Source organism: Lissotriton vulgaris, unplaced genomic scaffold (genome assembly GCF_964263255.1).
Source record: "Lissotriton vulgaris unplaced genomic scaffold, aLisVul1.2 SCAFFOLD_283, whole genome shotgun sequence".
Classification (NCBI taxonomy): domain Eukaryota; kingdom Metazoa; phylum Chordata; class Amphibia; order Caudata; family Salamandridae; genus Lissotriton; species Lissotriton vulgaris.
Genome location: NW_028254237.1, coordinates 1,389,117 through 1,404,976, shown reverse-complemented (window position 1 = coordinate 1,404,976; position 15,860 = coordinate 1,389,117). Strand labels below are relative to the sequence as shown.

Genomic DNA, 15,860 nt, shown 5'->3' with positions numbered 1-15,860 from the left:
TTCCAAAATGATGTAAGATGAGAGAACATTTGAAAGGGATTTTCAGGATCCCACCCTCGGCTTACATTTCGAGTGCATTGAACCTGCAGACCTTGAAGGATAGGACTGAAGATTTTGCTTTTCTTTTACGAATGTGTAAGTTGAAATGTTCTGTTTAATTTCCAGTGTCACTCAGTGGACGTGCTTTGCTTGATAGCCCCAAATGTTTGTGATATGGGCTTCGCTCGTGTTTGGCGAAGGCTGGTGAAAAGTAATGCTCGAAATCAACAATTATTGTCAAGAAAGATAAACCAAAAAAAACATCTTTGGGGCTCAGCCTCTAGAAGAGGAACGAGGAGCATTCTCCCATGTCCCAAATTCAACTCAAGGCCACCAACAAACCGGAAATATGATGGCCAGGTAGCAGGGAGCTAGGGATCTCATGCATTGCCAGTAGGAGTTTGCGCCATGGTCTAATGTAAAGGGCAGAGAAATGACAAATAGGGTTTGGAAGGATACATATCACATTTTAATTCACATGGTTATGTAGTTATATTTAAAATTAACATGTAAGGATTATATAACAGTGAGCAATCACAGCATCACGACTGGTCAAATTACTTTATTCTTTGATGTTTTCTCCAGTCATTAGTTCAAGAGTATAGTCCAAGAATCTGCACCCAGTGTGTTTTAAACTTTATCCCCTTTGTGGAGCGAAGGCCTGGGGCTAATTAAGGTTGCACGATGGTACACAACAGTGCTGTGTGAGGAAACGGCTGACTGACAATATATCTTGAATACGAAAAAAGGGGCCTCGAGTACATTCCTCTGAGAACTAAATCGAAATGCCCCTTGACTCAGTCTGGATTCTTTCAAACCGAGCATAAGTATTGCATTAGCGCTAGTTTTATGGTCTCGGGATTATACTTTTATTTTCTAACTCTGCATTTCCGAAATGAAAATAAATGGCCTGTCCTGCGTTTGGAAGCAGCCGGTCATCTTATCAGACCTGTGAAGGAAATACTAGAGCAATTGTGGTTGGAAATTCGTTTGGACAGTAGCAACTTGATAGCCTGCAGGAAGGCCGAGCTCCCGATTCTTTCTTTCTCTGCACTTCCGGGATAGAAAGGGAATGATAATCGCAATTAATCAATTTAAAAACGTTTCCAAACAACTTGGTGAAGACAGCGCGCCTGCCTGATTATGTCTGTATTTTTATCGCATGTGGCAGGCCAGTCGTCTTGAATGACGGTACCTGTCTGTAGAGCTTGGTGACAGCCTAGGCTGTGTCGGTCAAAGGGTCGTAGTTCTATGTTATACTTAACATTCACACTGACTGTGCCCACGTCTGTGTTGTATAAGCTGGTAAAAAGTGCTGCCTCGGGGGGCATGAAAGATACACAGCCCTTGAGGTACTGAATTTTTCACCCTCCCAAACCATGCTTCTTCGTCCCTTGATTTACCACATGGTACTTATCACTGACGGCTTTCTCCTCACCGTAAATAACTTTATTTTAGCACAGTGATTTGGGGTGTTTGTCAGCTGAGATTTGCACATTTCTTCTTGTATTTTGGCCAGAGATGAGCTAGTCAGCTCTTTTTAAACTGGTAAACAATATTTGTAGGTTGTATTTGCATGACAAATTAAACAATTATATGGCGTGCAGTCTTTAAAAGTTCCCAACTGCCCGATTTGCACACATGGCCCACCATGGGGCCACTGTTTAGCTATCCTATCCGCTAACGGCCGGGGGTACTTTTATTTTGGTGCAAAGGGCTTGCTTTCTAATTCTGTCCCAGTCGGACCCAGGAGGTGGGGAGGGAGGGAGGAAGGAAAGACAGGCACAGCAGCAGGCGCTCTGCCTGCTCACTGGTCAGTTTATTTCTCTGTCCCAATTAGGCCTAGTCCCAATCCCAAACCAGTGACCTTGCGCAAATAATACTATTATTGAGCAGCACAGGAGGAGCAGAGCCGGAGCCGAGGCTGATACTGGTGAAGTAATTCGGGGTTCCCAAGGCCTATACGCTCCGGAGATAACCCACTTACACACAAGAACTGTTGGCACGGAAACTGTAAAAGGCAAAGAACAAATTTATTAAGACCCCATGGGGTGGTGGTACACTCAAACAGCACCCTTCGGTAATGCAAGAGGTATCACACCGAACACCGGTGTGATCCCGTTTATATACAGTTTTGGGGCAATAAAAGATAGGCGGCACAAGTTAAGTCGCATTTAAGGACATATATGGTCATGTTTTGAAATACTGTCAGCTCATTGGAGGGGGCACAACTCCGCTGGTCAGTTTGGTGCACATTCCAGAAGGTTTACGGGTCAGTGGGAACTGCGCATGTGCGGCTTGACCAGTACTAAAAATAGCCTGTTGCTGGGCAGATAGAAGTGGTCAGCGGAACGGACAACGGACTAAAGGGCACGCCAGCCACGAGGCCGCTCATGATCTAAGATGGCCGCTGCAACATTCAAAATGGCGTTTTCATATATAGCCAAGTTAAGGAGGACAACGTGTAGGTTCAGCTAATCGCTAATGCGGCCGGGCCAATTACAACAGACGACCCTTTTAGCGGTTAGCTGAATCTACCTCATAGTGAACATAGTCAGGATGTTCGTCCTCGATGTCTATTAACATTATTTGTGTTACCTCTTTGTGAAGCATCATTTTGTCATGGGCAAGAGCTCGTCTTGATGGTATGCAAGCTGATAAACACATGGAACATAAGGCTGGGCCACATTGAATACATAGACATATAAAAAACATGGCTCCTACAAGTATACAGAGAATTGTCAACAGTTTCCAGCCCCAAGTTGTAATCATAGACCAAAACCATCCCGAAAGTGTCCAGGTTCCATTGTCCGGGTGTATTTCAGCTGCTATTTTATGAAGCTTGGAAATAGCATCATACACAGATGGAGAATTGTCCGGAACGTATACGCAACAGCTGCTTCCGATAATCCTACATGCCCCCCCACGATCAGCCAAAACAACGTCCAATACCATTCGATTTTGGAGGGTGACAATTCTGGAAATCTGTAGTTCCTCGGTAATATTCCCCAGAGCAATGGCAGTGTCATTCGCAACAGCCTCGACAACACGTGTCAGTCGTCTGATTTTCCGGCTGTTCAGTGCAGCCCCCACAAAGGAGAATAGTCCCAGATTAAAGTCCACATATTGTTGTAATGCAGTGTCCGTTTGGTCAATGTCCTCCAGGACAACAGTTCGTTTAACCCTATTCAGAACGAAATCATGGTACATTGTATAATCGTTATGGTACATCGGAGGGGCAATGAATACAGGGGGTAACACAAACGATATGTAGCACGTGCCCAACCACCCCACTGGAAGCTGATGGTATCCCTTCGTTCCACAGATAAAATATGTATTTCGTGATGCAACAAATGAAATGCCATTCGGGCTATCAAATGTGAGGGTAATGTTACATTCGCTTTTTCCCACTGCAATCAAACCCTTATTCCTGATGCATAAATCGGCTTTTGTAGCAATGACATTTATGACATGAGCACTAGCCACATTAACGTTCCGCTGATTGCTGTATACACGTGGGGCAGATACATTGTCAGGCCTATACTCCTCCCATTCGAAACGAGTGCCCTCAGCCCGGGGAAACCCATCCTTGTCATGGGAACATACTTTATTCAAACGGAAAAGCACCCCCCCTTTAGTTGGCCATCTCAGAGTAAAAAGGAGGGTGTACCAGGCGTTGCATGACCCATTATGTGAAAACGGGAGTGGAATAATTGGAGTGCCCCCTCTCTTCTGGTGCCCTGGCAACATCCCACATACCCAGCAATTTGAAGTATTGGTCATGTTATGTGTGTGGTGAAGAATCTGAATAAAGCTGTTATTTAAGTACGTTTGGCGATGTCGCTCTTCATGAAAGGGCAGTGTAAAATGAAAATGTTCAGACGGAGCAGGGGTAGTTGGCAGCAAATGTTCACGTACAGGCACCACAAGCTCAACTACCCAGGCTATAACAGCTATCACCACAATGGTCAAAACAAAGAAAAAGGCACCCAATATTTTCTTATACCGGGATGCCGTTGATGCCATAGTTCAAGAATGTTCGTGGAAAGTCTCAAATAGCACAAATTGTTCACAAATTGTTCACCAAAGTCTCAGATACACGTACGTGTATACCTAAAAAAAGGAAAAATACGGTGCTGAACTCCGAGGTAGCCGTTGTTTTCTTCTCCGGGCCAAGACGGGTGTCGCTACTCTGGCAGAACTGATCCCCCCCCCTTGGAATTCCCGATTTCCGTTTCACAAACCTGGAGCGGTAACCAACCAGTCATTAAAAAAAAAAAAAAAAAAAATCTTCTTATCGTGGGCGCAGGTTGTAACGCTCTCTTCCGGTAGCAGATTGGTCCGGGAAGGCTCCCTCAACTTCGGGCGACGTCACAGCTGGGCTCTTTTCTTTTTCCAAAATCTCCTTATAATCAGTCAACACAGCAGGAGTCACCAAGTCCGGAGAGACACGGCGACAATGTGTCGAATGCACCCACCGCTTTCTGTTGGTCACTCGTACTGCGGTGCGGGTCGCAAGGAGGACCTGCTCGGGGCCCTTCCACCTGGGCTCCAAACTGCTTGCTTTCTCAAACGAGCGAACCATTACATGGTCACCAGGACGAAGATCATGGCCCTCTCCAGTAGAGTTGTCAGGGAGCGCTTCTCGAACCTGTTGATGAATAGAGAGCAAATCATTTGTTAATCGTGCCAAATAATCATTCATCATAACACAAGGCACATCATGTATTAATCGCGGCTTGGGCACCCCCCAGATATTCATCGGGCGGCCAAACACCACCTCATAAGGCGTAAGGCCGGTTCGTGAGTGGGGTACTGATCTAAGAGAAAGCAGTGCCAGCGGCAAAGCATCTGGCCACTTCAACGATGTAGACGCTACAATTTTGGCTAGCTTGAGCTTCAACGTAGCATTGTACCGCTCGACCAAACCTGCTGACTGAGGGTGGAATACAGCGTGGAACTTCTGCTGAATCCCTAACCCCTTCAGTACATATTCCACAATCTTTCCAACAAAATGGGGCCCATTATCGCTCCACAAAAATTTGCAAACTCCAAAGCGAGGAAAGAATTCCTTAAGCAACACCTTAGCTGTTGTCAAAGCCGTATTGTCTTTCGTGGGGTAGGCCTCAACCCATTTGCTAAAAGCACACACCACCACTAGGACGTACTTCAGGTTATTGCAGCGCTCGAGTTGGATGTAGTCCATTTGAAGCACTTCAAATGGTGCCGAAGGTGGAACGAAACCTCCTTTCGGAGTATGGGTCCCCTTTCCAGGATTGTGTTGCAAACACACCAGGCAGGTCTGCACTACTCTCGTTGCAGTATTAGCAATCTCGGGATGTTCCCAAACTCGTGTTAAAAGCCGAGTGATTGCCAGAGCCCCGACATGAGCCAGTCCATGTGTCATCTGGACCATCGCCTGTAAGTAAGCCGCAGGCAATTTCCACTTCTCCATGTCTTTACTTCGCCAACAACCCTCATCATCTAGTACCCCATCTGCTGCCCAAGCCGCAAGTTCAGATTCTGTGGCTGATTTTTGAATATCCCGTATTTCTGCTCTAGCATCACTCCATCGCTCAGCCTGTGATTGTACCACGTACATGGGGGAGCTAGTTCGAGACATAGCCGTTTGCCTTGCTATGCTGTCTGCAAAGGCATTTCCTTGACCCACTTTATCCGTAATCTTTTTATGGGCACTGCACTTCACTATCGCTACTTTCTTAGGGCCAAGCAACGCATTTAGGAGATCACGCACTAGCTCTCCGTGCATAATGTGCTCTCCGTGTGATGTCAGAAACCCGCGTTCCCTCCAAAGCAGCCCAAAGTCATGGGCCACTCCAAAGGCATACCGGCTGTCCGTGTATATGTTCACACATAATCCGGCACTCAATTCGCAGGCTCTTGTTAAAGCTATCAGCTCTGCTGCCTGAGCCGACTTTTGTGGTATCCTAGCTGTTTCTACCACTGTCTTAAGCGTCGTGATCGCATATGCTGCGGAAGTCGTACCATCTGGCAGCCTTAGACACGATCCATCAACCCACAGTTCCCCATCCACATCTGGAAGTGGCACATCCTGTAAATCGACACGACCCTTTGTCTGTTCCTCGGTCAGGAAAACACAGTCGTGATGTTTTTCTTCCTGACCCTCCTTGGCCGGATAGGGCAATAAAGTGGCAGGGTTCAAAGTAGCGCATCTTTTCAATGTAATATGTGGCGCCAAGAGTGTCAGCTCGTATCCTGTTAGCCGTGCACTCATGAGATATTGGGTCTTAGTTTGGTTTAACAGGGCATCTACTGCGTGAGGAACTAACACCAACAATTTGTGTGATAACACTATGCCCTCACTCTGTCGTATGGCTACTGCTGTTGCTGCTACCGCTCGAAAAAACCCAGGCAACCCTCGTGCTACAGGATCCAAAATGGCAGAGAAGTATGCACATGGTCTCTGCTTATCCCCGTGTAATTGTACTAACACTGACAACGCGCACCCATCATTCTCGTGCACGTACAATGTGAAAAGTTTCGTATAGTCTGGTGTACCTAACACGGGTGCGGAACAAAGGGCCTGCCTCAACTGCTCAAAAGCTTTCTGACATTCATCTGTCCACTCAAGAGGCATTGGTGTAGCTTTGGACAGTAATGCTAACAAAGGTTTTATGATATGTGAGAAACCCATGATCCATTGTCTACAAAAGGACGTCAACCCTATGAAGGCACGCACATCTCTCTGCGTGCGGGGGACTGGTGTGTCTAAAATTGCTTGAATTCGATCAGATGTTAATGCACGCCCCTCCTTAGACAACAGATGACCGAGGTAGGTCACCTGGGGTCTACAGTATTGAAGCTTTTTCTTAGAAACCTTGTGATTGTTTTGTGCCAAAAAGGAAAGCAACGCAAGTGTGCTCTGTTCACATTGTGCATAAGAGTCAGCGGCAAGCAGAAGGTCATCCACGTACTGGATGAGCGCAACGCCAGACTGCAATTTAAACGAATCTAGCTGCCTTTTCAAAGCCTGGCTGTAGATGCTAGGACTTTCAGTATATCCTTGGGGAACACGACAAAATCAATACGATTTATTATTGAGCGTAAAACCAAACAGATATCTGCTATCAGGATGGACAGGGATGGAAAAGAACGCATTCTTTAAGTCAATAACACTAAAGGTGGTGGCTGTCGGTGGAACCAAGGTAAGCAAGATCGTAATATCAGACACCACCGGGTATTGGGGAATGACAATTTTGTTGATCTCTCGCAAATCGATAATAAATCGATAGACTTTGCCATCAGTGTCTCTCTTAAGAATCGGAAGAATAGGACTGTTACAAACATTATAAGGGACCTCCTCCACAACCCCTGCAGAAATCAAATCCTGGACAATGTGTGTCAATGCAATTTCACCTTCTCTCGAAATCTTATACTGTGGTACTCGTGGTAGAGGGGCCCCCTCCTTAACAGTAATGTGTATTGGTGGAATACGCATCCCTCCCACATCCGTATCTGAGGTCGCCCACAACGTATGCGGTAGAGAGGCCAAAGCTGGAATGTCTAAAATAGCATAAAATCTGTCAGGGTCAGGGTAATTGTCATTCAGGATAACCCGCACTCCCTCTGGGGCGCAACGTATTGTCGCCCGAAAATATTTAAGCAAATCAATGCCCAGGATATTGTCTGGGGTATGGGGTGATAACAAAAATTGGCCCAAACTAAAGTATTTGTCTATGCATAGTGCAAGGGGCTTGGACAACGGGCTGGGGGAGGGTGTGCCATCAAACCCTACACACGTAATCATTTCGCCGGACAGGGGAGCCCTCGGAACCAAGTTTTTCGACAAAGCGCTACGAGTAGCTCCTGTGTCGACTAGAAACTGATCAGTAGAACCCAGAATGCCCGCTGTTACATATGGACCTTGCTGATCTACCGGCACTTCAACTGATTCCTTACCCCATCCTACGCAATCCTATGCATGCACATAATCCTGATGTTCCACACTCTCTCCTTCCGAAATCTGATATTGATTCCGTCTATCAAACGTATTTCGTTCGTCCTGGCCACGGCCCCTCTCCTCAACCTGTCTACGATCACCTCTGCCACCCCTCACTCCATTATAAACTCCTGTCGACCTTCCACTTCCTCGACCACGCTGACTACGCTGTTCACGAAGTACCGGACAATCTTCGGCCCAATGCCCAAACTCCTTACAATAAGCACACTGATCCTCCGCAATATCCGTACGACCATACGAAGCGTTTCCTCCACCTCGTCTACCTCTATCATTCCCTCTACCCTGTGTTCCCCGAACTTGCGCCAACATCACCTTCGTTTTCAATTCCTTCGCCTTTTTCTCTACGCTTTCTTTAGCCTCCACTTCCTGTCGCTCATAATACTGAGCCATAGTTAACAAGGACGCAGGGGTCGCCGTGGCCCAGGAACTTTCACTCGACTTCAATCGTTTTGCAATCTCCGGTAGGAGATTAGCTACATACTTATCTACAAACAAATGCCGGCCCGTATCGTCTGTCAAAGATTGACCACTGTAATCATGAAATGCTTCCTCGAAGCGTGTAAAGAAATCTGAAACCGTTTCATCAGGTTTCTGCTTGCACGATGTTAGCATAGTCCAATCAATCTTTTTGGAGGGAACAAGCGTTTTCAATTTATTCAAGATAGCTGCCGGCAGATCTAAAATTAACTGGCAAGGCTTACAGGCTGGTTCTCTATCTAAATCTACAGCATTTATTTCCTTCCATGTTCCCCCCAATATCGTTTCGTCATTATTTTTACGAATCTGCCTCCACATATCAGGTGGTAATATTAGCCCAAAAAACAAATCTATATCCACAAGAGTCATCACACAAGATGATATAGCCCCCTCCACCCCCTCATAAAATGCCGCCGGATTCTTCCGAAGATCAGGTAAAGAATTTTTCAATGCCATGACATCTGCTCTATTCCACGGCGTATATACCCAATTATACAAAAAATACCCTTTCGCATCCTTCGACAATTTATCATCATCCGTACCTTCCCCTTTTGGTGGAACATACAAAGGTGCGGCTTCACGCATAGGCATAACATGCAATGCAAAACTCTTATCTGAACCACGGAGAGAGCACTCCTTAGTCTGCCCATTATTGCCCGAACCAGACTCCTTTTGCCTCTTTTTCCTCTCCTCCCGTAATCCGGCTGTCTCTTCCCGTAGCGCGATCAATTGCTTGAATAGGTCGTCAGCATCTGAAAGATCAAAATCACCTTTAGCCAGATTCTCACGATATACTGACAACGATTTAGATTCTAACGTGTCTGAAAGTTCCCGATACGCGCCTACAACTTCATCCGCCAAACTAGACAGAAAATACATTAATTCAAGATCCGACCACGCGTTCTTTTCTTCTAACAACTGCTCCTGAGAAACACAATTCTTAGTTACTTTACGAGCCCAACTCCGCAAATGAGCGGACCTCGCTGCAGTAAACCTGAGAGCAGATATACCCTTGTGATCCGACTTATCCTGTCCATCATCCTCTGAATCCCCAGCTGGAGCCGTCGGCGAAACATATGGAGGTGGTGACCGTTCTAACAAAGAAAAATCATCAATTTCATTATTAAGGACAGGATAAAGTGGTCGACGAATAGGAAATTGACCAGTCGTTTGCAATTTACGTTCCCGTTCCTCCCTTTCTTTCTTCTCCTGAGCCTCCTTTTCCTCAAGCTGTAAAGCCTTATCCCGAGCAGCCTTACGCTGCTCTTTGTCCGCCAAGGCAACTTCACGCTTCATTCGCTCACGCGCCGCTTTCTCCCACATTCGCACACAATCAAACATATTTTGTCTAGACCTGCGTTGAAACAAACATTGCTCTACAAATTGTATTTTACTTAAATCAAACAACCCGTGTAGAGGCCATTGCAATTCAGGATCGGCCTTGGTGTACTTATGCCATAATTTACTGTACATAATAGGGGGAAGGCCAAATTTTATATACATGTCCCTATTTGGTGTTCCCTCTGGGGGAGCCGGCTGTGCTTCTGCTAATCTAATTGAGGTACCTTCTCCAAGACAACACATTCCTCGGAGTGTGCTGAAAACAGGCATGTTCAAAAAGTATCACGAAAACGTGACACCACACAAAATGGCACTTACAGTTCTTCACACAAGTGTGCCGCTCAGGGGAAAAAAACAAAGTTAGAGAAACATCTCTACATGCCTGCCTATGTGAAGTGCACTACACATATAAGTTCAAAGATCACAAATTCACAATGTTAGCTAACTCAAATCAAAGGACGTAGATCATAGGACTTCGGCAAGCGTCCGAGGACTACCTTACCGATCACAAATCACAGAATTTCAGTAAGCGTCCGAAGACTACCTTACCGAACACAAATCATAGGACCTCAGTAAGCGTCCGAAGACTACCTTACCGATCACGAAGCTTACCCAAATTCCCAAATGTCCAGATTCCAACTGCCAAGGTCTTGTAAGCCAAATCAGCCAAACGGCACTTTCTCAGCGATGCAGACACTTCGGAAACTCAGTCGGAGACCGGCGCCACCTGGAAGGTCAGATCGGAAGGAAAGGAAAAAACACCGTGGCAGCCAAGACTCGGGTCACTCGTGGCAGCGCGCGCCCATGGCGGGTTTCCAAGCCTTCGTCACGACCTCTCCTTCGGGCATCCGAGTCGCCGATGAGTCCCTTCGTGGTCGCCAATTGAAGTAATTCGGGGTTCCCAAGGCCTATACGCTCCGGAGATAACCCACTTACACACAAGAACTGTTGGCACGGAAACTGTAAAAGGCAAAGAACAAATTTATTAAGACCCCATGGGGTGGTGGTACACTCAAACAGCACCCTTCGGTAATGCAAGAGGTATCACACCGAACACCGGTGTGATCCCGTTTATATACAGTTTTGGGGCAATAAAAGATAGGCGGCACAAGTTAAGTCGCATTTAAGGACATATATGGTCATGTTTTGAAATACTGTCAGCTCATTGGAGGGGGCACAACTCCGCTGGTCAGTTTGGTGCACATTCCAGAAGGTTTACGGGTCAGTGGGAACTGCGCATGTGCGGCTTGACCAGTACTAAAAATAGCCTGTTGCTGGGCAGATAGAAGTGGTCAGCGGAACGGACAATGGACTAAAGGGCACGCCAGCCACGAGGCCGCTCATGATCTAAGATGGCCGCTGCAACATTCAAAATGGCGTTTTCATATATAGCCAAGTTAAGGAGGACAACGTGTAGGTTCAGCTAATCGCTAATGCGGCTGGGCCAATTACAACACTGGGGTGAGAGAGAAATAAGGAGTGGCAGCCAGGCAGAAGAAGAAACGAAGCGACTGAGCAAGGATCAAAAATAAAGAATAAGAGAGAGCGGGACATGGGGAGCACGAGAAAGTTATCATGCGAGAGTCAAAAGACAGACGGACATATAAATAATAACGAAACAAAACAGCAGATTGGTCATCATGACATGATCATCTTAAGTATAGTAAAAGTAAAGTTATAACTTACGTGGTGGGTGGCACTGGCAGCAGGCGGTCGAGTCCACAGACTGGGCATCTGCCTGGCATCATGATTCCAGCACGCCGCGTAGTGACGAGGGACAATGAATGGCCAATCACCGACGAACACCCAGGCGCGGCACCATCCTGCTGCAGCAGCCAATCCTGGCGCAGAGTTAGCAGCGCCACTGCGCCAGGATTGGCTTACGAGCAGACTGAAATCTGTCCTTTTTGAGACCCGGGGCCCGGGTCCATGCCTAGTATATCCATAGTGCTAGAGGGGAGGGGGGGGGGGGAGTCTAAAGTGTGCGCATGCGTGGGCCAGTCAAAATCAGGACTACTCCGGCCTTTTGCATGCGCACTCACAGACTGTCACGTCACCCACTGGCCTGTGCGCTGCCTGCCTGTCACAGCGCCAGCCCCGCCCCCCACGGGCCGGCCCGGCCCACTTCCTTATGAATGCCCGATCCTGTCGGGCTTCTCCCGGGGCATTAGTGCGCTCAGCGCGATTCATTTTTTAATTGGATTCAATTATATTTCTTTTATTATAACATGTTGGCACTAGTTCAGTCGGCGGTCGTCCAGGCTAGTGGGGCAACGCCCCCAATGGACGCACCGCCACTGGCATCAGGGACTGTTGGTCCAGCTGCGTCTCGCAAGAGGCTGTTTGTGGTCTTTTCTTCAATTAGAATAAATGCACTTGAAGACATTCTTCCCATGTCTTCTTGCCTTTCATCATAACAAATTTGGCAACGAGGATGGGATGTCCAAGGGTGGCGAAACAGAGTCGCTGACTGTTTGTCAAGACTGCTGGATAAGGAGGCTGTGGTGTCTGATTTGTCTACTGAAAAAGTGGTAGCAAATGTTGATGATGCGTTGGAGGGTTTTGCAAATGCCATTCAAAAGAAGGTTTGGATCAAGGAGATGGAAGAGGATCGGACATTGATGGGTGTTGTTAAGTTGATTAAGAGCAATACCAGAAGAGAGAGTAGTCTCCCGCTTGGTGGGAGGCCGTTTTTAAAGATTGTGGATCAGCTATCGGTTACGAATGATGGAGTAATTATGCGTCAGGATAAGTTTGTGCCACCGATTGGGGTGCGTACCAGGTTGATAACTTTAGCGCATGAGGGTCATTTGGGGCAGACTGCGACGATTAAGAGGTTGAGAGAAGTTTATTGGTGGACTTCTATGGATCAGCAGGTGCGAGAATGGGTGGAAAGGTGTGTGGCGTGCAAGGAATCTGAAAAAAGGTTGAGGTTTGGCATTGGCTCTTCTAAAGAGCCACAACATGTTTTGTTGGCTGATGAAGTTTGGGAAAAAGTTTGTTTAGACTTTATTGGTCCTTTTTTTCGTTTCTGAAGGAGAGTGAAAGATATGCCGTTGTTTGGTGGATGCGAAATCAAAGAGGGTTGAGGTTGCCTTCATGAGTAATATTACAACCTCTGCCACTATTGCTGTTTTGTCCGACATCTTTAACACCTTGGCTGCTTTGAGTTTTCCCCTCCTATGCTGAGCTTTGAGTTTCCCCATTGTTCATGACGAGCTCAGCTCGTCATAAGCACAGCTCAACCGTGCCTCATGACGAGCTGAGCTCGTCATGAGCAGCGAAGGGGTTAAGAAAGAAGGATTTCCGTCAGTACTGCTTACTGACAATGGCACGCAATTAACTTCAAGTGAAATGAAGTGTTTTTTGGATTCTATTGGTGTTAAACATTCTTGCTGTTCCTTATATAATCCACAGGAAAATGGATTAGTGGAGCCATAAACCGTATGGTTAAAGGTACCATGCAATTGGCACATGGAGCAGGCCTACCTATACTTGATTCTGTAAGTGAAATGCTGTGGGCATACCGCACTACGGTAAATTCTGTTTTAGGGAAAAGTCCATTTATTATGATGAGGGGGAGGGAGGCTGGCACCAAATTGATTCCATCATGGATGCGCAGGAAACCTGATGTTGGAGGCTTATTTTGTGATACGCTAAGTGGTGTCGACAGATGTTTCATTAATGTGGGGGATTGGGTCAAAGTGAAACCTGGTGGGCATAGCAATTTTGTGAACAAATTTAAAGGTCCTTTTAAAGTTAAAACTGTTGGAAGTAATTGGGTCAGGTTGACTAATGGTCAAACATGGAACTTAAGGCGGGTAGTGTTATATCAAAGGTGTGATTGCAAACATGTGGACAATTTAGAAGACAAACATGATGGTGAGCAATGTTCACCATGGATGTTAATTGATGATGCTGAGTTTTTCAGAGAACCATGAGTTGATTCTTCCTCCTTTGATGGAGAAAATGCAACTGGTGTTGATGCAAGAGAGGGAGATGTGTCTGGTGATGTATCACGTGTATTGAGGGGGGCTGGTGAAAGAAGACTCATATTTGAGTGATTATGTTTCTTGACTTCATTATGTATTTTACTTTGTTTATTTTCTTTTGTTTTGTTCTGTTTCTTTATCCTAGTTGTTCTGTTTCTGTGTTGTTTTGTTTTACTCCAAAGGGGGGAGATTTGTTATGTTTCTTTAAGATCTGCCTGGAATCTCTCATCCTTGTGATGTGGTGGGAATTCCAGGGTGATGTCATCTTTGTAGCATCAGGGACAGTTGGTCCAGCTGCGTCTGGCAAGAGGCTGTTTCTGGTCTTTTCTTCAATTAGAATAAATGCACTTGAAGACATTCTTCCCATGTCTAAGTGCCTTTCATCATAACACAAGTCCTACCTTTACATGTGTATGGATGTTTTTTCAAGATTTAAGCACTCTGCAAATGGCCAAACTAAAGATATCTTGGTCAGGAGTAGTACTTCATTTATGATGGCTGCCAGTAGACACCTCCAGCACTTATTTCCAGGATCTGGGACTCTTTGAGGCCCTCTGCTCTGTCCTTGGCCTGATCTGCAGACTAGCAGGAGACAGCAGGTTGTCCCTCTCTCTGTTATTTCCACTAAGCTCATGGTAGCAGAAATAGGGCAGCCAACACAATCATTCTTCACCATTTAGTGTGCCCAAAGCTCTTCTATTTTTACAACCCTTAATGGATATTAAAGAAGGGCTATTGTTTACCTTCCTGGACATTGTACCTCCTGAACCGAAAAGGCTGCCAGATATCAGCGGTGACAGGTAGATCCCGCTGGAAGTGTTGTTGCAGCTGCTGATCACAAAGTGATGAAGGTAAGATCTGCCTCCATAAGTTTTGGGACCACAACTTATTTTTTTCTACAAATTTAGCACTGATCACTCGAGCACCTCTGACCAACATCATCTGCGCACACAACATCAACAGCCTCTCCTATGTTGATGACACGCAACTCATGCTCTCCCTCTCGGACAAGACCCCCAACTCAAGACACAAGTTCACTGTCTGCATGACCGTAGTCACCAACTGGATGGGTACTCCAGGATCACCAAACACCTTACCAGAATACTATAAACCATCCAGAACTCGGCAGCCAGGCTCATTCTTATCCTCCCAGACAGAACTCACATCACACCGCTTCTCAGGAAGCTCCACATTCACCCACCTCCCCAAGGCAGGGTGAGGCACACTCATGCTGCTCAAGACCAGGACACACTTGCAGGTGATAGGGCGCTTTAGAATTAAAAATAAGATAACATCAGGAGGGCAACCTGTCTGGTCAGCAGATTTTTGGCAGCGTGTGTAGGGGAGGGGTAAAGTTTTTGGTTTAAATAACATATATTTTTGTGGAAAAAACTATTTCATTTTAAATGGAAACTAATGTGGCTGTGTTTGAAGGTCCAGGGACAGAATGTAGCATCTGTGATGTGGATGTATGCAGGAATACCATTGTTAGAAATACTGTCTGACTTAAATATTTTGTCCTTAAAATTGGTTATTAATGTATTGTCCTAATGGGTGTCAAATTTCTATTAATTAATTCCTATGGGTAGTATTTGTTTTACGATATTTAGGACACAGTATTTATCTCAGCCAATATTCTGACAATGATATTATAGTTTCACATCTTGTCGCTGTCCTGGCTTATTCTATGGAGGAGAGCATTACAGCTTCCAGTGTGCAAATTCTGATTTTAAATAAAACCATCAATCTGTGATAAGACCCACAGGGTGTGCTTTTGTGCCCACGTGGAGAGGGTGGATTATAGAAGGGCAGGCGATGAAGAACAGCCTTGGCGGAGCAGCCTCTGCCCACGGATGTTCTAGCCTATGTGCCATGCAGGATTAGTGCTTGGACAGTCTGTAATACTCAAGGAAAGCATGTGCTACATGCATGGGGCAGCCTTAATCACAGCACGGGGGAAGAACATTCTGGACCTTGATTCTGTGGTTAGCCACAAGGGGGGTAGAGGC

At 46.1% G+C, this 15,860-nt stretch overlaps 1 pseudogene; it reads left to right on the top strand.

Moving 5' to 3' along the window:
• LOC147659623 (secreted frizzled-related protein 5 pseudogene) overlaps positions 1 to 15,070 on the top strand; it is a 29,784-nt pseudogene extending 14,714 nt beyond the window's left edge.
• The last annotated feature ends 790 nt before the right edge of the window (positions 15,071 to 15,860 follow it).